The sequence below is a fragment of the Spermophilus citellus genome, assembly GCF_964194105.1.
Source record: "Spermophilus citellus genome assembly, chromosome: 5".
Taxonomy (NCBI): domain Eukaryota; kingdom Metazoa; phylum Chordata; class Mammalia; order Rodentia; family Sciuridae; genus Spermophilus; species Spermophilus citellus.
In genome coordinates, this window is record NC_138186.1 from 63,905,179 (window position 1) to 63,929,546 (window position 24,368).

Consider the following 24,368-nt stretch of genomic DNA (forward strand, 5'->3'; position numbering starts at 1 on the left):
GAGCAGTGGGTACTTAGAGAGGAGTCAATAGTTATTGCCGTCTGGGTTCACGGGGACTTAATTCATTAAGCAGCAGGCAGAACACTGTGGGAATTGAAGCAGCCACAACTGTCATACAACCAGCCTCCTGGGACAAAACAAGGATGGTTGTAGATTGGAGTAATCAATGATGAGATCAGTATGGCAACAGCAACCAGTTAGTTTGAATTTATCATGGGGTGAGAGGGATGATGTACTACAATAGGAAAAGAAAAGAAAAGAACTAGTTTCCATCTGCTATTGCAGAGTCACAAAACATAACATAACACAACATAAACACAGGAGAAAAATTCCTCATGTATACAAACTAGTAATCTTTCAGGAAGAGTATACTCAAGGAACAGAATCAGCCCACCCTTGACCCCAATATTTTATGTTCTTTAACAAAGCAAGATATATTCATCCTCTTCCATTGTTTCCAAGGGTCTTACCATTGACTCAATGTCCCAGATATTCTCAATTTTATCAAAATCAGGATTAGAAAAGACTCCTGGGTATAATCTATTAGATATATATAGCTCCTAGGCAAAATTTTCCTCCACTTTGGGGCTTGTGAAACTTAGAGACAAATTATCTGCTTCCAACACTCACAGGATTCAATGGTGTGATGGGCATAGAAGGATAATTTCAGACATTCTGTTTCAAAAGGAGAAAAGAGAAGTGCAAATGAATTGTTAATTGAAACTTACCTGAAAACGAGGGCTTTCTGCAATCTTGTAATTTTCTTGGTTATATTTTAAGGCCTGGGAGTAATATTCTGTTGCCATTTGAACTCTTACCTCTGCCCTCTGTTCTGCCTTCATAATCATCCTTTCTTTTTTCATAAAAAGTATCCCATGTTGGCAGCAGAGAGGTTTATCACCCTGATTTCTGCCACTCTCTGGCCTTTTCAGTTCACAATGGCAGCGTTCCTGCTGATGTCAATTTCTCAAAAACCTGTGATCTTGCATGAATTGTATTGGGTTTCACTCCATTAGCCATGAGACTCACAAATATTTTTGAGATAATTCCTTCTCTATTATTGGCTTATGTTGAGCTTGTTGAGGAACAAAGTCCTTATGTTTCATAGTTGGTCCTCTGAGCATATACCATTAAGCTATCAAAAAGCCAGTTGCATGACACAATTTTCTGACCTTGTGATCTGAGATTTTAACATCAAGTTATACCACCACACTCTCAGCCTTTTTTTCTATGCCACACTTTTGTAAGTCTTCTCTTCATTTTAGCATCTTTTGCCATTTCAGTAGGTTAATAATATCCAAGTTATCAAGTCCTATCTATCTTCCTTTGTAGAAAGATATTTTCTCCATTTATATTTATTTCTTTGTATTTTACTATAAACTGTGAGAAGCAAACAGTGTGCATTTTAAACACTTTACTTGGAGACCACCTTACATTTATATTAGTGTTAATCCCTTACACATTTTGCTTTCCATATAACTGGAACAACTTCACTAAGCTTTCAGTGACTAAGAAGGATATTCCTCCTGTATGTACTAGCAGTTTTCCATGTGTGCATTATAATTACAATTTTTTTAGGAAAATCTAGATTTTTTTTTCTATCATGACTTTCCAGCTTTGATTGACTGATTCTAAGATGACTCCCTCATTTTAGATACATGTTCAGGAAGCAGTCTGTTTATAGGCTTACCTATCTGGGGCCATGCTGAACTCTTAGAGATTGCCCATATCACTTGCCATGTAGTCCTCTCCATCTTAAAGCCAGGAATGGCACATCAAATATCTTGAGTGTCTTGGATTTCTGATATTTAAACTCAGATTTACAGAATACATGTGATAGGCCCACCTGGATATTCTGCCCATCTTAAAGTCAACTGATCTAGAATCTGAATGATATATGCCACTTTCCTATTACAATATAAGGTTACCTAACAGTCCCTTGGATTGGGCGGGCAGCTTTTGTATAACACAAAGCAAGATCTTTGAAATTATCTTAAAATTGGACCTATCAGAGCATATCAATATCACAGAGTATCCTCTTTAAGTTAGTGCTTTCCCTGAGCCTTCAACTGATTGTTGAAAGGATAGCAATCCCTGGATGGTATAGTATATCATAGGATTATGGATTCCATGATCATGTGGCAAACATAATTTTCCTTTGTAATCAAGTGGATGACTTTTTCTGAGAGATATTATAGAGGGATACATTTGGGTAGACCAAACACACCTGTGTCAATGGATAGTGGTGCAGGTTGTGTTATGTATGTCAAAAATCATCCTGGACTATACATTGCTAGCAGTCAGAAAGAATTACTTCCCCCTTCAGGGTATAAAGGATCTAAAATGTTTAATTCATCAATGAATACCTGATTTGTCTCCTTTATAGATAATTTTATAGTGGGGGTTTTGCTTGAGTGTCTCTTAAATAGTTAGCAGTGGCGTGGGAGTGTCAGTGGGAGTATTTAACTCATTGGTGACATGGAGCCCATGCTACTGGGATCAAGCATAACCTTCTACTTTGTCTACTCTGTTCAATAGGAGGGTAGCTCATGTAGAAACTGACAAATCTACCTGGAGAATTCATTCTGTCTACTTGGTTATTGGACACCTCTTCATGAGTAAATGCACACTAGTGAATTTGATATGTATGATATAAATATTTCATATTTTGTACTTACTCTCCTAAATCAATTTCTATGCCTCTTCTCCTTTTCTTCTTTTTTGGGTTGAATGTCAGTTCCTCAAATGATGTGTATAACCTAATTGTGGAAGTTACATTTCTGGAAAAGAGTCTTTGTAGATGCAATTAAGAATTTTGACTTTTGGAGATCATCCTAGATTAACTGGATGGGTCTAAATCCAATGATAGTGTTGTTATAAAACATACATAGCAGAGAAGGCAGATTAAAGATACAAGGAGGAGACAATGTGACCACATAAACGGAGATTGGAGCAGAAAAACCACAATGTAAAGAATTATGACAGATCCCAGAACCCATATCTGGAGAGAGTGTGGTTCCAACAGCACTTGGATTTCATCTTATGGCCTTCATGATTTTATGACCTGAGAGAGAGAGAGAGAGAGAGAGAGAGAGAGAGAGAGAGAGAGAGAGAGAGAAAACCCCTATTTTATGTTACCCAGTTTTTGGCAGTCCTAGGAAACTAATATATCCTATTTTCTCATTCTTCCAATATTTTATAGACCAATGACCAATCAGCCAAGCCTTTTATTTCCATAATATTTTATATGACCAATGACCAAACCCAAAGTTCTGTCCCCAGGATAATTTTCCCTTGCTATATTTTTAAATATAATTCATGATGGTATGGTAGTGTGATCTATTTTCCATTATATAAAACTCAATCAGCAGGTCCACTTGCACAATAGTCTAGTCTTGATGTAGACCCCTTGAGTTATCTAGTTACTGGGATGGAGCATTATTCACAAGTAGTATGTTACTTTTTAGAACCCAAGGAAGATTATGAGGTATTGTACCTCCTTCTTAGTGGAAAAGGTGTGGGATTCAATAATATGTTCTTTATTTGGTGAGGATGCCTTAACATCTCACAGATCATTGGAAATTCCACTCATTCACAGATTCTAGCTCCTACTTTCAAGAGTATATGTGTCTTGTGATCCAAGGAACATTGCTTTATGCTCATCTTGCTCTAATAAAATGTTTTATTTAATATACTGTTCCTATTCAGATAGTCCAGGTCTAGATATTTCCACTCCCCTTAGACAATATGACAAAGGTTAAAAAATTCATATAGCCCTGGGAGAAGGCTATAAATGTATCTGCCCATCCATCCAATGCAATGCAGTCTATTTCTAATACTAATGACACTTCTACTTTGCATCTGTTACAACAACTGACTCCACTTTATTTCCTTGGGTAAACACCATCATCTGCCTTATGTTATTTTAATACTCTAAAAACACCCTTATAATCAGAGAGCAATTCATGTGACAATTTCTCTTGTGATTAGCGAACCAAAGACAGTCACCACTGAACTTCTTAATGATGCCAGTTCCTCTATTAGCAGAGCTTTGATGAATGAGTGTCTTCTAGAAATTTCCAGAAAACATATCATGTGATGGTTTTTCTGGCCTCAACCATAGTTATTGATCTGGCAGCCAAGAGGGGAGAGATATGGTAGATCTAATGGAAAACCATATTGTCTTATGAGACATAGGCCATCGTTTTATTTCCAGATTAATAGGATATCCAAGCCTTTAATGAGGACAAATTATGCAAGCCCAAAGATGGCCACTGATACTGGTGTCACTGTTTCATATCTGAGTTTCCACTTTTTTTCGGGGGGAGGGAGTACCAGGGATTAAACTCAGGGGCACTCAACCACTGAGCCACATCCCCAGCCCTATTTTTGTATTTTATTTAGAGACAGGGTCTCACTGACTTTGAACACATTATCTTCTTCTTCTTTTTTTTTTTTTAAAGAGGGGGGGAGAGAGAGAGAGAGAGAGAGAGAGAGAATTTTTTTAATATTTTATTTTTTAGTTATCAGCGGACACAACATCTTTGTTTGTATGTGGTGCTGAGGATCGAACCCCGGGCCGCAAGCATGCCAGGCGAGGGCACTACCGCTGAGCCACAGATCTTCTTGTTTCAGCCTTCCAAGCTGCTGGGATTATAGGTGTGTGCTACCGTGACCGGCCTGAGGTTCCATATTTTTAAAACCAGGGATTTACCTTGGCCTGCAGAATTTTGAAGATGGAGAACTGAAGTATCTTCATCCATTTTTCTTTTTCTTTTCTTTCTTTTTTTTTTTTCCATATTGGGAATGGAACCCAGTGGCGCTTAACCACTAAGCAACATTCCCAGCCCTTTTTAAAAATTTTATTGTGAGACAGGGTCCCACTAATTGCTGAAGTCCTCACTAAGTTGCTAGGCTGGCTTTGAACTCATGATCCTCCTGGTTTAGTCTCCAGAGCCACTGGAATTCTACTTTTATGATCATGAAATGGACTGTATTCAAAGATTTTTCTGTCTTCTTTGAAGATAGGAAACGTCTACTTCTTAGAAGATAGAGACAGGAAGAATCTCTTTATATACTGTCTAGGAGGCTCTCCACTTTTAATCTCTTATTAATAATAGAGATAAGATTTTTTCTGAGATAAGATTTTACCAGACATTTTGTTGTGCTCTCGGCTCTTGTATCTTTGCATAACAGGATTTCAAGCAAATTACAAGACTTTTAGTAAAATATAGCAAAGTTTATTAGCAGAGAAAGAGAAGGGAAAGTATAATGCTCTCAAGGGAGTGAGAGGTCTTCACAGAGAGAGCAAAAATGCACTCTTTGTGTCCCAGTTTCTTTCTGTCCCAGTAAGAGGGTGTTACGATTTGGAAATAAGGTGTCCTCCAAAAGCTCCTGTGTTGAGGCTAGAGGTGAAATTACTGAATTGTGAAGAGTTGTAATCTAATGAGTGTATCCTAGATGAATAAAATGGCCATATGGAAGCAAGTTGTACAATGAATGAATACACAGTTCCACCCATCCAATATTAGACTAGGTGGTAACTATAGGCAGATGGCTAAAGGAGGTGGGTCACTCAGGGCATGCCCTGGAAAGGTTCAGCTTTCATGTGGCCACTTCCCCTGCTCTCTTTGCTTCCTGGGCACCATGAGTAAAACAGCTGTCCTTCACCATGTCCTTACACTACAATGTGCTACCTCACCTTGGGCGCAAAGCAATAGACTTAGCCAAGCATGAACGGAACCTCTGGAACCATGAACCAAAAGAAATGTTTCCTCCTCTAAGTTGTTCATGTCAGGTATTTGGTCACAGAAATGCAAAAGCTGAATAAAACAGGGAGATTTTTAGAAAGTCCACTCCAAGTATTAGCTTTTGGCTCTGGGTTACCAGATTATAGTAGCTAATACACTAAGGGCAACTTTTGGTCATCTTGGCCTGGTCCTAATTGGAACTAATTTAACAGAATTTATGGTGTGTATGTAATCAGGGTGGGAGGTGGTGTGGGATTGGGGGTGAGAATCGGGGGTGTTCAAGTCTCAGTCATTCTGCTTTCTTAGATCTGGAAATCTCTAGTCTTTGTTATTTGTTTAGGGCTTTGCATAAAATGTGTTAGTATGTAGGCCCTTCTGAGCAAATATATCTTTGTCTTCCCCTGAATTTATCTATCTTCCTTCTGTTGTTACAGGAATGGTTTTTAGAGCTGAGATCAGGTAGGGATCCTGAAATGGCTATCTTATCAGACCTTGTACCACCACTGAGGCAGGGCTGTAGATTAACTGATTTTCTCTGTATTGTTCTCTTAAACACCTCATCCACTTGCTCATGACTGACTTCTACCTAATATTTTAAGGAACTCTGGGACTCTCTTCATATGTCTGCAATATATCAAATGCTTAAATTCCACACCTGCTATCATTACACTTGCTTTCTTATATCTCATACACCTAGTACATTTCACTTTCCAGTGCAACCCCTTCTACTTGATATAACCTCCCAGTTGACCTTCAGGTGAAAATATAAATGCAGCACTATCATTAGCTATGGACTCTTCATGATCTATCTGTTACCTGCAGTGCAGTTCTCATGGTTAATGAGCTGGTAGATGATGAAGTGCCCAAGTTCTATTTTCATACCTTTCTGAGACGGTTTTTGGCACCAGGTTTCTTAGGGAGTCAACTCTTACCTAGATATTTGCAAGTAGGAAATTTATAAGTATGTGCACCTGAGATCAACACATTTAAAGGGAGTAAAGAAAGTAAGATTGGCAAGAGGTTCTAATTGGACTGTGATAAGTTGAACAAAAGTCCTTAACCCATTATATGGGGATAAGGAGCTGAGATGGGTTTTTGGAATTTTCCCAAATTGAAAAAATTAGTCTGAAACTACTCCCCTGCATCACCATTTGTGACCTTGAATGAGACACCTCTCTCCAACCAAGGCCAAGTACTAGACAAGGAGTTAGCTAAAAGCCTTCAGCTACTATCACTTTTCAGTTGTAGCTAGAAGTGCTTCACCTTCGGGGAGGGAGTGCTAGAGAATCATAACACATAGTAAACACAGTTCAGAATAATAATCTGAGAGAACATGGATGAATTGTTTAAGTCACTCTATGTGTGGTATTTTATTATGATGTCCGAACCTCAAAAAGAGAGACAGTTTTAAGACTGTGATATAGACATGGAGGAACTAAAATGGCCATATGGAAGCAAGTTGGACAAAGAGTGGATACACAGTTCTACCCATCCAACAACAAATGACACAAATTCTACTCATGGAATGAGCAATTCCACACCTTACCAATGGTATATTTGTGAAAACTCTGAAAATTATCTTAATTTTTTTTATTGGTTGTTCACAACATTACAAAGCTCTTGACATATCATATTTCATACATTAGAATGAATTGGGTTATGAACCCCCAATTTTACCCCAAATGCAGATTGCAGAATCACGTCGGTTACACATCCACAATTTTACATAATGCCCTATTAGTGATTGTTGTATTCTGCTACCTTTCCTATCCCCTACTATCCCCCCTCCCCTCCCCTCCCATCTTCTCTCTCTACCCCATCTACTGGAATTCATTTCTCTCCTTGTTTATTTTCCCATTCCCCTCACAACCTCTTATATGTAATTTTGTATAGCAATGAGGGTCTCCCTTCATTTCCATGCAATTTCCCTTTTCTCTCCCTTTCCCTCCCATCTCATGTCTCTGTTTAATGTTACACTTTTCTTCCTACTCTTCCTCCCTGCTCTGTTCATAGTTGCTCTCACTATATCAAAGAAGACATTTGGTATTTGTTTTTTAGGGATTGGCTAGCTTCACTAAGCATAATCTGCTCTAGTGCCATCCATTTCCCTGCAAATTCTATGATTTTGTCATTTTTTATTGCTGCTTAGTACTCCATTGTGTATAGATGCCACATTTTTTTTTATCCATTCATCTATTGAAGGGCATCTGGGTTGGTTCCACAGTCTAGCTATTGTGAATTGTGCTGCTATGAACATCGATGTGGCAGTATCTCTGTAGCATGCTCTTTTAAGGTCTTCAGGGAATAGTCCGAGAAGGTGGTTCGATTCAAATGGTGGTTCGATTCCCAGCTTTCCCAGGAATCTCCAAACTGCTTTCCAAATTGGCCGCACCAATTTGCAGTCCCTCCAACAATGTACAAGTGTACCCTTTTCTCCACATCCTCGCCAGCACTTGTTGTTGTTTGACTTCATAGTGGCTGCCAATTTTACTGGAGTGAGATGGTATCTTAGGGTGGTTTTGATTGGCATTTCTCTGACTGCTAGAGATGGTGAGCATTTTTTCATGTACTTGTTGATTGATTGTATATCCTCCTCTGAGAAGTGTCTGTTCAGGTCCTTGGCCCATTTGTTGATTGGATTATTTGTTTTCTTATTGTCTAATTTTTTGAGTTCTTTGTATACTCTGGATATTAGGGCTCTATCTGAAGTGTGAGGAGTAAAAATTTGTTCCCAGGATGTAGGCTCCCTATTTACCTCTCTTATTGTTTCTCTTGCTGAGAAAAAACTTTTTAGTTTAAGTAAGTCCCATTTGTTGATTCTTGATATTAACTCTTGTGCTACGGGTGTCCTATTAAGGAATTTGGAGCCCGACCCCACAATATGTAGATCGGAGCCAACTTTTTCTTCTATCAGACGCAGAGTCTCTGATTTGATATCAAGCTCCTTGATCCATTTTGAGTTAACTTTTGTGCATGGTGAGAGAAAGGGATTCAGTTTCATTTTGTTGCATATGGATTTCCAGTTTTCCCAACACCATTTGTTGAAGATGCTATCCTTCCTCCATTGCATGCTTTTAGCCCCTTTATCAAATATAAGATAGTTGTAATTTTGTGGATTAGTCTCTGTGTCCTCTATTCTATACCATTGGTCCACCCGCCTGTTTTGGTACCAGTACCATGCTGTTTTTGTCACTATTGCTCTGTAATATAGTTTGAAATCTGGTATCGCTATACCGCCTGATTCATACTTCCTGCTTAGAATTGCTTTTGCTATTCTGGGTCTTTTATTTTTCCATATGAATTTCACGATTGCTTTATCTATTTCTACAAGAAATGCCATTGGGATTTTGATTGGCATTGCATTAAACCTATAGAAAACTTTTGGTAATATTGCCATTTTGATGATGTTAGTTCTGCCTATCCATGAACAAGGTATATTTTTCCATCGTCTAAGATCCTCTTCTATTTCTCTCTTTAGGGTTCTGTAGTTTTCATTGTATAGGTCTTTCACCTCTTTTGTTAGGTTGATTCCCAAGTATTTTATTTTTTTTGAGGATATTGTGAATGGAGTGTTTTTCCTCATTTCCGTTTCAGAAGTTTTGTCACTGATATACAGAAATGCCTTTGATTTATGTGTGTTGATTTTATATCCTGCCACTTTGCTGAATTCATTTATTAGTTCTAGTAGTTTCTTTGTAGACCCTTTTGGGTCTTCTAGGTATAGAATCATGTCATCTGCAAATAGTGATAATTTAAGTTCTTCTTTTCCTATTTTTATGCCTTTAATTTCTTTCGTCTGTCTAATTGCTCTGGCCAGTGTTTCGAGAACTATATTGAATAGAAGTGGTGATAGGGGGCATCCCTGTCTTGTTCCAGATTTTAGAGGGAATGCCTTTAACTTTTGTCCATTCAGAATGATGGTAGCCTGAGGCTTAGCATAGATAGCTTTTACAATGTCAAGGTAAGTTCCTGTTATCCCTAGTTTTTCTAATGTTTTGAACATAAAGGGATGCTGTACTTTGTCGAATACTTTCTCTGCGTCTATCGAGATGATCATATGGTTCTTATCTTTAAGTCTATTGATGTGGTGAATAACATTTATTGATTTCTGTATATTGAACCATCCTTGCATCCCAGGGATGAATCCTACTTGATCATGGTGCACAATTTTTTTGATGTGTTTTTGTATTCGATTCGCCAGAATTTTATTGAGGATTTTTGCATCTAGGTTCATTAGAGATATTGGTCTGTAGTTTTCTTTCTTTGAGGTGTCTTTGTTTTCGGAATCAGGGTGATGTTGGCCTCATAGAATGAATTTGGCAGAGCTCCCTCTTTTTCTATTTCCTTAAATAACTTGAAAAGTATTGGTATTAATTTTTCTTTAAAGGTTTTGTAAAACTCCGCTGTATACCCATCCGGTCCTGGGCTTTTCTTGGTTGGTAGTCTTTTGATTGCTTCTTCTATTTCATCTATTCATATTGGTCTGTTTAAGTTGTGAGTATCCTCCTGACTCAGTCTGGGCAAATCATATGACTTAAGAAATTTATCGATGTCTTCACTATCTTCTATTTTATTGGAATATAGGTTTTCAAAATAATTTCTAATTGTCTTCTGTGTTTCTGTAGCGTCTGTTGTAATATTGCGTTTTTCATCCCGTATGTTAGTAATTTGAGTTCTCTCTCTTCTTCTCTTCGTTAGTATGGCTAGGGGTCTGTCCATCTTATTTATTTTTTCAAAGAACCAACTTTTTGTTTTGTTATTTTTTTCAACAGTTTCTTTTGTTTCAATTTTATTGATTTCTGCTCTGATTTTAATTAATTCTTGCCTTCTGCTACATTTGCTGTTGTTTTGCTCTTCCTTTTCTAGGGCTTTGAGATGAAGTGTGAGCTCATTTATTTGTTGGTTTTTCCTTTTTTTGAGGAATGACCTCCAGGCGATGAATTTCCCTCTTAAAACTGCTTTCATTGTGTCCCATAGATTCTGATATGTTGTGTCTGTATTTTCATTTATCTCTAAGAATTTTTTGATTTCCTCCTTTATGTCTTCTGTAACCCATTGTTCATTCAGTAACGTATTGTTCATTGTCCATGTGATGTAGGATTTTTCCTTCCTTCTTTTATCATTGATTTCCAGTTTCATTCCATTATGATCTGATAAAGTGCATGGTATTATCTCTACCCCTTTATATTTACTGAGGGTTGCCCTATGGCATAATATATGATCTATTTTTGAGAAGGTTCCATGTGCTGCTGAGAAAAAAGTATATCCACTTGATGATGGTTGATATATTCTATATATGTCAGTTAAGTCTAGGTTATTGATTGTGATATTGAGGTCAATAGTTTCTTTATTCAACTTTTGTTTGGAGGATCTGTCCAATGGTGAGAGAGGTGTGTTGAAGTCACCCATGATTATTGTGTTGTGGTCTATTTGATTCTTGAACTTGAGGAGAATTTGTTTTATGAATGTCGCAGCGCCATTATTTGGTGCATAAATATTGATAATTGTTATGTCTTGTTGGTGAATGGTTCCTTTTAACAGTATATAATGTCCTTCCTTATTCCTTTTGATTAACTTAGTCTTGAAGTCAATTTTATTCGATATGAGGATGGCCACCCCTGCTTGCTTACGAGGACCGTGTGCGTGGTATATTTTTTCCCAACCTTTATCTTGAGCCTGTGTATGTCTTTTCCAATCAGATATGTCTCCTGGAGGTAGCATATTGTTGGATTTGTTTTTTTAATCCATGTTACCAGCCTATGTCGCTTTATTGGAGAGTTTAAGCCATTAACGTTTAGAGTTACTATTGATATATGGTTTTTACTTCCTGCCATGTTTGATTATATATCTCTTTTTTTTTGTCTAATTCAGTTTGTTTCTCCATGATTAGCTTTCCCCCCGTCCTCTGTCTTTACCGAGGCACTTCCTGCTGATGGTTTTGGTTATTGTTTTTCATTTCTTCCTCGTGTAGAGTTTTGCTCAAGATGCTTTGCAATGCTGGTTTTCTGGCTACAAATTCTTTTAGCTTTTGTTTATCATGAAAGATTTTTATTTCGTTGTCGTATCTGAAGCTTAATTTTGCTGGATACAGAATTCTTGGTTGGCATCCATTGTCTTTTAGTGTTTGAAATACGTTGTTCCAGGATCTTCTCGCTTTCAGAGTCTGTGAAGAAAAATACTTTGTTAACCTTATTGGTTTACCCCTAAATGTAATCTGCCTCTTTTCTCTTGTAGCTTTTATTATTTTCTCTTTGTTCTGTATATTGGATATCTTCATAACAATGTGTCTTGGCATTGGTCTACTGTGATTTTGTGTGCTCGGTGTCCTGTATGCATCTACAATTTGTATATCTGTTTCCTTTTTTATTTCTGGAAAGTTTTCTGTAATTATTTCATTCAGCAAGTTACTCATTCCCTTGGCATGAATCTCTGTGCATTCCTCTATCCCGATGACTCGTAAGTTTATTTTTTTTAAGTTATCCCAAATCTCTTGGATGTTTTTCTCATGATTTTTTACCAGCCTATCTGAGTTGGCTAGACTCTTTTCAAGATGATATATTTTGTCTTCATTATCTGACGTTCTGGCTTCTACTTGCTCCTCTCTGTTAGTGATACTCTCGATTGAGTTTTTAATTTGGTTTATCGTTTCCTTCATTTCTAGAATTATTGTTTGATTTTTTTTATAATCTCTATCTCCTGATAAAGATGCTTAACTTTTTCTTTTATCTGTTTATGTAATTCATTTTCAATGTGATCGTTAAGGTTCCTTTCCATCTGTCTAAGGTGTTCCTTGAGTTCTTTATATGGCCATTTTTCTGATGACTCCAGGTCCTCCTGAATATTTAGGCTGTCCTTCATTGTTTGTACTCCTTTTCTTCCTTGCTTTTTTATGCTCATGATACTTCTTGTTCTGTTTGACTGCTGAGTTACTGTTTACTCTTATAAATTTATTTGATGCTTGGGAGGAGAGGTATTAGAAAGGAAGGGAAGAAGTCACTACAGAGAGTGAGTGTAGGCAGGTAGAATTCAAGAAAGGGGGAATAAGAAAATTGAAAAGAAATGAAAAGACAAAAGAAAAAAAGTGAAAAGAAAGAAAGAAAAAATGAAAAAAATAAAAACTTAAAACCAAAAAAAAAATTATAATGGTAATAAACAAATGGAAATTAAAGATTAAAAATTAATAGTAATAATAGAATTAAAAGAATTAAAAAAATTGAAGCTATTAATAAGAAAGTTGAAGAGCAACAACAATATCAACAACAAAAAGTGAAAATAAAATTTAAAAAAATACCAATAATAATCATTAAAAAAAGAATAATAATAATAAATGCAGTCATAGAGCTCAATTAACTTCTCTTCCAGTAGGTGGGAACTGGGCCAGGCTTCTCTTCTTGATGGGTGGGAACCAATCACTGTTCCTCAGCTCTTCTTCCCAGACTGTGTGGGTCTCCAATCTTGAGTGCCTAGGGCCTTCTCTTGTGGTTACTCAAGCCAGGCCTCGCTCACCTGTGAAGCTTGCCACAATACTGGCTACACGCCGGGTCTGCTGCTCCTGGGAGCCCTGTTTCCATAGATGCCTGGGCACACCCTTTCTGTTTGCCTCCCTCAGACCCTACGTTTGTAGGGCTTGGGGCTGAGGACCCCCAGTGAATTTGTTTACCCTCAGGTAGCAACTCCCCTGGTAGCTGGTGCAAGGGACCTCTGTTGTCAGTAGAGGGATACCCTGGGTCTGACTATCGTGCTCAGTTGGCTTTTACCTCTGTGAGTTCAGGCGGGCCGACTAGTTATTTCAGCGGGATCATTAGTGCTGATTCACTAGAAGCAGGCGAACCAGAACTAGAATGCAGCCCAATCCGGGCTCGGTGTGTTCTGAGAGTGGCAGACTGTTCGCCCGGGATCCCCTTCAGCTCAACAGTGCCTAGTGGTCCTGAGTGAACAGTATTTTGACAGTTTACTTCTCCCTATGCTTGCGCAGCCGAAGGGGTTAGAGAGTTGATCTCTCCGCGTCCGCCGCCATGTTGGATCACTTAGATTTTAAATTGTCACTCATCTTATCAGCTGTACCATTTAACTCGGCAGCTCACTCACGCGGTGAAGAGTCTGCTCTATGGTGCTCTGCGGGAAGCGGCGGCGGCGGCGCGGTGGCGGCCCAGCTGTGGCCTTCGGGACCCCCGGGGAGGGGGTGCGGGCTGGGGGAGGGGAGGCAGCGCCTCGGGGCCACGCGGGCCGGGTACCGGACACGCGGGAGAGTGGGCGGGGTGGGTAAAGAAATTGAGATCTAGATTTAGGGACTGAGCGTGGGAGGAGAGACGGCTGGGGAGAAGCAAAGTGGAAAGGCAGAGAGGAGAAGGAGAAGGGGCCGAGGGAGCCGGGTAGCTCGGGCTACAGCCTTACTGCTCGAGCTGAAGTCGTGATGGACTCACTCCACCTTGGCTGGAGTCGTGGCGGATTCACTCCACCTAGGCCCCTTTCTTGACACGGTGCTGAGTCTTTGTCGACAGATCTCCTTTAATGATCTTTACTTCATCTTTTAAGACGCGGCAACATATGCTGTGGGCGCGGCGGCCGGAGCACGGAGCGGCTTACTCACTTCCCGCCGCCATCTTCACAGACATTTTCCTAACTTTTGTAATTTTAAGTTTTTCCTCCTTATCCCTTCTTCAGCTTCTTCAGATATATTGTAATTTTTCAGTATTTTTCTTCCAAGCCTAACTTATTGATTTGCAGTTTTCTTTATTTTTTTTCATGTTTTTATCTCTGATATATTTCAAATAATGTTTTTTGTATTGTGAAAGGTAAATTTATTCTCTTTTTTCTTTCTTTAGCATATATATGTTCATTATCCGAGAATAATTTGTTAAAAGTACATTCTTGGCTGCAATGAATATATTTAAATGTGAAGGTTTATTTCTAGACTCTTCTGTTCTAGTGTTCATGTGCATCTTTATTGTTTCAATTACTCTTGCTTTATAGTAAACTTTTAATCAGGGATTTTAAGACTTTCAATTCTGTTTCTCATTTCCAAAATTGAGATGGTCATTCTAGGTCTTTTTAGTTCCATATAAAAGTTTCTATATATTTGTCAAATTATGGCCAGGGCAGGGGGAACCTGCTGGGATACTGACATAGTTTGCATTTAATCTACAGATTTATTTAGGGGAAACTAAGATTTTAAATAAATCCCAGTCATGAGATTCATGAATTTTATCTGTTCATTTATTTTAATCTTCAGTTTCTTTCAGCATGACTTTAGTTTTATTTAATTTGTAACTATGTATTTTATTCTTCTTGATGCTGAATAGAATTGTCTTTATTTATGAACATTACATTTTATGTTGTTAACTGTTAGGACATAAAATGCAATTGTTTTTTCTATATTGATCTTTAATTCTGAATCTTTGATAAATTGACTTATTATGCTAAGGGTTTTTTTTTTTTAATAAAACCACAGATTTGCTGGGTGTAGTGGCATATACCTGTAATCCCAGCAGCTGAGGAGGCTGAGGCAGGAGGATCACAAGTTCAAAGCCAGCCTCAACATCTTAGTGAGGCCCTAAGCAACTCAGTGAGACCCTGACTCTAAATAAAACATTAAAAAGGGGCTGGGATGTGACTCAGTGGTTAAGTGCTTGTGGGTTCAATCCCCATGGGGGAAAAAAAGTGATAAAAACTGACAAAAGCTTATGATTTTCTATATATAAAATTAGGTGATTGCTGAATATGTATAGACCTTCATCTTCAATTAAAATGAATATGTATTTTATTTTTCTCCTTTATTGCACAATCTAAGATCTCTAATACAATATTAAATTTAAAAAACGAACAGCAAAGTTGCCTGCAATTAAACTATAGAATCTATCTTTCCCATGGTGAACAGCTTTTGATGTCTCTGTTTTAATTTTTGGTCGTTGTTTCTGTGATATAGGAGATTGAACTTAGAGGCATTCTACCAGTGACCTACATTTCACTAATTAGCCCAGGCTGGCTTCAAACCTGCATCTTTCTGCCTCCACTTCCTGAGTGGCTGGGATTACAAACATGCACCATTGTGCCTGGCTCTTCTCTGATTTTTAAATAATTACTTTCATATAGGAAGTGGGGCATTCTAGGGATAACCATTGTTTGTACATATCTTATGCCTTCCCCCTTCTCCTTACTTCTGATTCCTTCCATGTAAGGGCATTTGTTATGACATTAAAGACACTTGGCAACGTGTGAGAATTTGAGAGAACTTCTGAGTTCATCTGATTCAGCATCACAGATTATGGGTAAGAAAACTGAGGAGCAGCCAGGAAACCCAACTGGACTCAAAGTTAGAGATAGAGTCAGGAGAAGAAGTGAGATAGTCTACTCTTAACACTGATATTTTTTTGTTTGCCTTAGATCAATTTTCTTTGCCTCTTCGTGTCCTAATCTCTAAATTCAAACATAACTATGAATATTCAGAGATAGAATATTTTCATGCCAGCTTTGAGGAAGACTAATATAAATTATTTCCATACTAATAGTATTTACCTTATAAATTTATCTGGTTGTCCTGGCAATCTAAAATATCAAAACTAACACATTAACCAAGACTATTGTCTAGAACTTTACAGAGCCTTGAAGAAGAATTTGTCCAGAGCATTTCCAATATGACCTGAAAAAAATCAGTTCATTTTCTAAATAAGTCTAAAGGAACTGATGCAGTCCTACAGCTTTGTGCCAAGAATCTCTATAGCTTAAGTTCAACTTCAAGTTAAGGTCACCAATTCAAAGAACTAAGCTGCAACTACTTTGCTTCCCCATAAGCCACATTCCTCTATTGCTTGATGCTGTTCATTCATTTGACATATTCTTTTTACAATTATATATAAAGAGATAGATAGATAGATAGATAGATAGATACAGATACACACACACACACACACACACACACACACACACACATATATATATATATATATATATATATATATATATATATTCTTTCTATCTTTCATAATGTTCTTTTGTAAAAGGAATTTCTTCTCTGTCATTGGATGAAAAATTCTCTAATCAAAGTGTTTGGTCTAAGGGACCAATACAAAAATGGGAATAGATGATAAAGTATTAAAGGTATTGCTAGGTGAGTGAAAAACAACAAATCTCTTGAAAAAAAATTCTGTCTAGAGGATTAATACCTAGAACATACAAAGAGCTCAAAAAACTTTACACCAAAAAATCAAATAACCCAATTAATAGATGGGCTAATGAACTAAGCAGACACTTCTCAAAAGAAGAAATATAAATGACCAACAAATACATTAAAAAATGTTCAAAATCATTAGCAATTAGGGAAATGAAAATCAAATTATACTGATAATCTCACACCAGTCAGAATGGCAGTCATCAAGAATACAAAAAATAATAAATGCTGGAGAGCGTGTGGAGAAAGAGAAGCACTTTTAGTGGGACTGTAAATTATGTAACTACTATGGAAATCAATATGGAGATTCCTCAAAAGACTAGGCATGAAAACACCATATGAACCAGATATACCACTTCTTATTATTTACCCTGAAGGATTAAAGTTATCTTAGTACAGTGATACATGCATGCCCATGTTTATAGCAGCACAATTCACCATATACAAACTATGGCACCAGCATATGTGTCCATCAGTGGATAAATAGATAAAGAAATGTATTGGTGATATACAATGGAGTTTTATTCAGTGATAAAGAAAAATAAAATTATGTCATTTGTAGGAAAATGGATGGAGTTCAAGACAAATAAAATATTAAGTATATTTGGTTATATTTACTAGAACCAAAACACAAGGTTTTTCTCTGGGAAGAATAGTTAACAGCATACAAGAGTTACTTTCAACCAAATTTTCAGCAGCATGTATTTTTTTAATCTGATAGTAGCCATTATAACTGGAATGAGCTAGTATCTTAGAGTTTTGCTTTGTATTTCATTGATGAATAATAATATTGAGCATTCTTCCATATGTTTATTAGCCCTTTACAGTTGTTCTTTTGAGAAGTATCTATTCAGATCACTTGTAGGTTGGATTACTTTTCTGGTCTGTTGTAAGATTTTGAGTTGTTCATATAAACTCAATATTAACCTTCTGTCAGATGAATAGCTGGCAAGTATTTCCTCAATTCTGTCAGTTCAGTTCTCTCTTCACTTTTTTTTTTTACTGTTTCCTTTGTTGTTGAGGTGCTTTATAGTTTGATGAAATTTCATTTGCCAATACTTTGCTTTTTTTTCTGGACCTTTGGAATCCTTTTGAAAAAAAATCATTGCCTGTACCCATACATTGATTTTTTTTCTTATTTTTCTACCCAGCAGTTTCAGGACTTCAGGGCTTACATTAAGGTCTTTGATTCATTTTGAGTTGATTTTTGAAACAGAGGCTAAGCTTGAATCTTCTTCATGCGTATATCTGAAAAAAATTATGTCTAGAGGATTAATACCTAGAACATACAAAGAGCTCAAAAAACTTTACACTAACACCATTTATTGAACAGGCTGTCCTTTCTCTAATGTATGGTTTTGACAACTTTGTCTAGAATCAGTTGGCTGTAGATTCATGGACTGATTTCTGGGTTCTCTATTCATTTCCATTGGTGTCTGTTTTTATACCAATGCCAAGTTGTTTCTGTGACTCCATATGAATTTTAGGATTGCTTTTTCTAATTTGATGAAGAATATCATTGGTATTTTCTTGGACTTGCATTGACTCTTCATATTACTTTGGTTAATATGGATATTTTAACAATATTCATTCTTTCACTCCATAAACATAGGTGGTCTTTCCACCACTATTCAGTATATTTTTTTTATTTCTTTCTTGGGTTTTTTTATAATTTTCATTGTAGAGGTATTTCACTTTCTTAGTTGAGTTTATTCCTACATATTAGATTTTATTTGTGTGTCTATTGTGAATTATGCTTTCTCAACAAATTCATTGTGGGTATATAGACAAGCTACAGTTTTGTTAATGTTGATTTGGTATCCTGCTACTTTATTAAATTTGTTTGCCAGTTTTACTAGTCTTTTGGTGGAGTGTTAAGTTTTTATATATGCAGAATTATATCTTCTATAAACAGGGATAATTTGACTTTTTCCTTTTCTATTTATATGGCTTCTATTTATTTCTCTTGTCTACTTCTATGGCCACAATCATTAATGCTATATTGATTAAGAGCAATAATAATAGACATCCTTGTCTTGTTCCTGAATCTTAAAGGGAATGATTTTAGTTTTTCCTCATTTAGTATGAGGTCGTACATGGATTTGCCATATGTAGCCTTCCTTATGTTGATATATGATCTTTCTATAATGTGTTCAGCACTTTTGTCGTGAAGTGATGCTGACTTTTTTTCCAAGTTTTTCTATTATAGAGAAGTTGTGAGAATAGCTCACTTTGAAAAACACTTAACTGAAAATTTAAAAAACCTAGGTATTGTTTCCTGTCTCTATCATTTTTTGTCTTTAATTTTTTCCATATGACATTAAGCAAATCTTTTCACATTCTTTTCCAACATACTGTCTTCAATTCAAAAAATGCTAGCTACTATTTTAACTACCTCTTTAAAAAGTTGAGATACATGACAAAAATGACCTAACAGCAAAATAGCAAAAAAATATTAAAAAAATATATAAAATAAATAGTTGTTTGACCCATCTGGTTCCCTCTAACTTATATGATAGTCTGCAGTAATCTCAGGAGACTTATTAGAATTTGATAATGTTTTCATTTTAAAAATAAACTAAAAATTGTACAAATTGAGTAAAATCAAGTCATCTAATCAATATCACTCTATAAATATGAAACACTACATAAGCATTCAGCAGATAACCAATTAATACTTCAAAATCAGGGCTGGGGATTTGGCTCAAGCGGTAACACGCTCGCCTGGCATGTGTGGGGCCCCGGGTTCAATCCTCAGCACCACATCAAAATAAAATAAAGATGTTGTGTCCACTGAAAACTAAAAAAACAAAAAAAAAAACAAAAAAAAAACAAAAACAACAACTTCAAAATCAGATTCCTAATTTTGCAGTAAATCTCTAAACGTTCTGGGATGCTGTGTAATTGGATGTACATTGAAGAATGCTTTTACATTGGCAGGTCGATAAGCAAAGTGGGTGTATTCTGTACAACTATAGTAATTTGGCATTGCACAATTGTCATTTTCATGTGTTATTTCAAAATGTTCCCAATTTTAAAAATGCAAAAATTAAATGACCATATTGTGATTTTAGAAACAGAGTGTCAAATCTCCATCAATCTAAAAAAGGGTAGGTAATATGTCTAGAATACACAAATATGCAGAAAAAAATCATCTTAAAACAATTATTTCAATGATGATTTTCATTGGTAAATCATAATAATATTTTAACTTCAAGCATAAATATAAACCAATTATTTCCCCAAGTTATCTTAATGTTCTAAGATCCAGTATAAAAATATATAATATTTAGTATGAACATAAAGTTTTTCAGATAAAATTCTGTTAACTATAAATGACAAAATATAGTTTATATTTGGGAGGTAGAGAAGATAGCAAAATTCCTGTTGACAATGTCTAACTTTGTGACAAGTCAGAATCCTACTTGACAACACTAAAAAATATCTCTTGCTATTCTTTAGGAAGAAATTATTCTAGATGCCTATAATTTTCCTATGTAAGTGTGCTGGAGATCTTTCAGAGTCATATGACTAAACTTCAAGTTCTTTTAATAAAAGCAAAATGAAACAAAATAAAACAGACAATATTCACAATTCATTTGCTTCTTTAACATATCCAAGAAAAACAGATTTTTTAAATCTTCCATTGTATTTTTCACAAAATGTTTAATATATCCAGAAGACAAATTTTAGACTTAAAAGAGAAAGGTAAAGTTCAAAGTTGGTCATTTATACTGACTTTGATGATTGCCAAGTAATGGAGCCAGGAAAAGTTTCATTGAAGATATGAACTTTTACACTGATGGCATAAGGACAATTTGAAATTCTCACATGGCTCCAAATTGTGTTTTGACTATGGAATCCTCCTTGTTATCAATTTAGGTGGATGTGTTGTTCTGTGGAATAGTCCAGCTTCAGATTACCAAGTCTCCCAGGTAACACCCATGTCAATAATGCTAAGTTAGAATAATGCTTAGCTAATGATATCTCTTAGCTAATATTTCTTTTTATTTTATTTAGTAGCAGGAATAATATGTATCTCTGTATTTCAGTATATCTAATAGCTTTCATATGTTTTTAGCAAAATAAAATGCCTTTTAACAAATAGGTAAAAGCTGGAGGTAGTTTCTTCCAACTAGCATTTATTGAACCATTAGTCAAAACATAATTTGGAACAGTGGGAGAATTTCACATAATTCCTATACCACGTTTGGCTCTGTTTCTGGGCTCTTTATACTTTTTCTTTGGTCTGTCTGTATTGTTATAAAAGTGTGTATATATCAAAACTTGACTTATTTTTCTTCAAGAGTATCCTAGATATTCCTGGTTCTTGTACATTTATATGAAATTTAAAAGTAGTTTTAACCACCAGAAAACACTTGGATACAGTGAGTCTTGCATTGGTATTGTTGATCAATTTTTGAAAAAATGACATCTTTATAATATTAAGCCATTCAACCTGTAACCATTGCACATTGACATATTTATGTAGATTTTGTTTCAGTGAAGTTTTGTAATTTCTACAAAATTTAGAGGGCTTGAATTCTTTCAGAAGCTTTTCTTTTAGAGGCCTTGAAGTCTTTATATTTATTCCCAGTCATTCAATGCTTACAAGACAATTCAGAGGGCATAAATTGAAATATTATTTTCTAATCTTTTTGTTTTTTTAATTTTATTTAGTTAATTTATTTTTAACTGATACATAAAAATATAAGTTATATGTATTTATGGGATACCAGGTGATCCTCTGATACAACTACACATTTTACTTATAGCTAACCTTTAAATCAGGTGAAATATATTCATTTCCTCAAACACTTATCATTTCTTTATAGTGAACATTCAAAATCTTTTCACTTGCTTTTCAAAATAGATGATATGTTATTATTATTGACAGTAGCCCTACTATGTGAGAGTACATTAGCACTTCCTATTTCCAGCTACTATTTTCTAATTTGCTTTTCACTGTTTTAAAAATATAGGGGTTTTGGGGGAGTTGGTGTATTTATATTATATGAGAAATATTATTAAACTTATGTGTCAATTCTGGTATTAGGTGAAACCTCCTGAAATTGTTATTATGAGGAATACAGATGTTCAAAATTAGCATCTTAACATGGTACAAACTAATGGTTTATGTATAGATTCTTTTGATTTCTTCTGTATACAAATATACTACCTATGAATATGCTACCTATGAATATACACTTTTATTTCTTCCTTCTTAATGTTTATATTTTAAAATTTATTTTGGTCATCATATAACATTATCTGTAACTTCAAGCATAATGTTGATTAAAAGAAATGGCAGATATAGACATTTTGTTCTCAATGTATGGAAAAATATTTAAACTATTTCACAAATATTATATTTTTGCAAATTTTAAGATATATTCTTCATAGGGTTAAAGAAAATCTCTCATTCTTACTATATTGAGTTTTACTTCAAATCAGATATATGTAAAATCTTATAAAATGTTTACACACATTTGTTTAAATGATATCATTATTCTGCTTGGTTCTATTAAGGTGGTGAATTAATTTTATCATTTTATGATTAAGTAATACTATAGATCTTAGAATAAATAAACTTGACATCATCTACATTTTATATTACTAGATTTGATTTGCTATGATAGTGTTTAGTGTTTTATGTCTACGTTTACAAGAAGGGTTTTTCTATCATTTAAACTTGGGTATAAAGTCCTTCCCAAGCTTTGATATAAGGTTATTCTGAACCAACAACATGAAGAGAGGGCATGGATTACCAGTATCAGAAATAAAGGATCATGACCACAGAGCATACTGAAAGGGTGTTTTAAACTTTACAGAAATGTATTTATATATTTACAAAAATATGAATACACCTGACAAATGAAATAGTGATATTGACATAGGAATTAGAAAACCCAGTTTCATATATGTATGACCATAATATATACTTGTGTTTAGGTATATATAAGTGATATGTGTATGTACTATATATGTATATATAAATACATTCATAAATGGCATGAAATTATAATTAAAATTTCTCCCACAAAAAAACATTCATGAATGATAGAGTTCATTCATGATATTTAAAATATTTGAGGAATTGAATAATGCTAAAGATGCCCAAAGTTTTTGAGAGAATCAAAGATTATCGAGTTTAAATTAAGGAGGTAACAGCATTCAAGATAACAGCAATATCAAGGCTTTCAGCTTGGATATAAATAGATGGAAAGAGAAAACACTGCATTCAAATTTGAAGTTAATTATAGCAGACAATCCAGGATGGAACAATTAAATATTGAGAGTCAATACTTACATATGCAAATTGGGAATAATGACATTTTTATAATACGCAGTAATATTCAGTTGAATTATAAAAGAGCAAGTCAAATTCTAAGACAATCTGTGGTAATTATGAAGATATTGTCTCTCAGCTCCAGACTTAGACATCTATAATTTAATTTATTATGCTGGGATTTAAAATTCAGAAATTGTAGTTTTCTTTTCCCATCAGTCTGTAAGTTAAACTCTGCTTATAGTGAGAACTACGGAAATACTGTAAATCTGGAGGAGAAAGAAGGGATTGCTGATTCCCATATTTTTCTGCTTGTTTGTGTCTTGTTACTCTAAGAGTCACTCTGTCAATCTTCTTAATGCTGACAGTGGCAATTCTCTCCCGTGGTAGTAAGATTCATTTTGAAATTCCCCGATGTTTCTAGAAAAGACTTAACTCGACTCTCCCAAAAGATGTTAATACAAATGTCAGTTCCCAGTTCTCAAAGATAGGTCCCAGCCCACAGGGCACATCTCTGAGCTCTGAGACCTAAGCATAAGCTTATCAATGCTAATGATTCAGATGTCTATTTGAGTTCTAGGGAAAAAGTGACAGAGTTTTACATTTTTATCAAATACTGTTAAAAACTTCCTTATGGCAAGATAAGCAATTGCTTTGAGTTTAAAGAGTTATTGTACTCAAAAGTAATTAGATAGTTCCAAAAAGGGAAAATGTAACCCAGTTCATTTTTTAAAAAGTTTCTCTATCAATATAGAGATACATGGAAGTCATGATATATAAGGGATTATTTAACTTTTTTTAGTACTCAGTCAGACTTTCTCTTCAGGTTAAAAGATGCTCTATGCTAGCCCAAAATCTGTTTTCAGTAAACATATTGCTATTAAGCATAAATGTCTAGGGATAACAATTTATTAATTTATATTGTTTTTAAGTGAAAATAAGTCAATAATTGCCCTCTGATAAAGTCTACCAACATTACTGACAAAAGTGTTACTATTTTATTTTGTTTTTATTACATTATGCTACTTTTTTTCTATTGTGCTATTTGCATCTCTATAAGTTTGAATGCTGAATTTATTTAATTAGGAAAGGAGTAGTCAATGGGTTTTAATGATCAAGATAAGATTTTCATTTTCTGTCAACAAGTAAACAAATATATGCT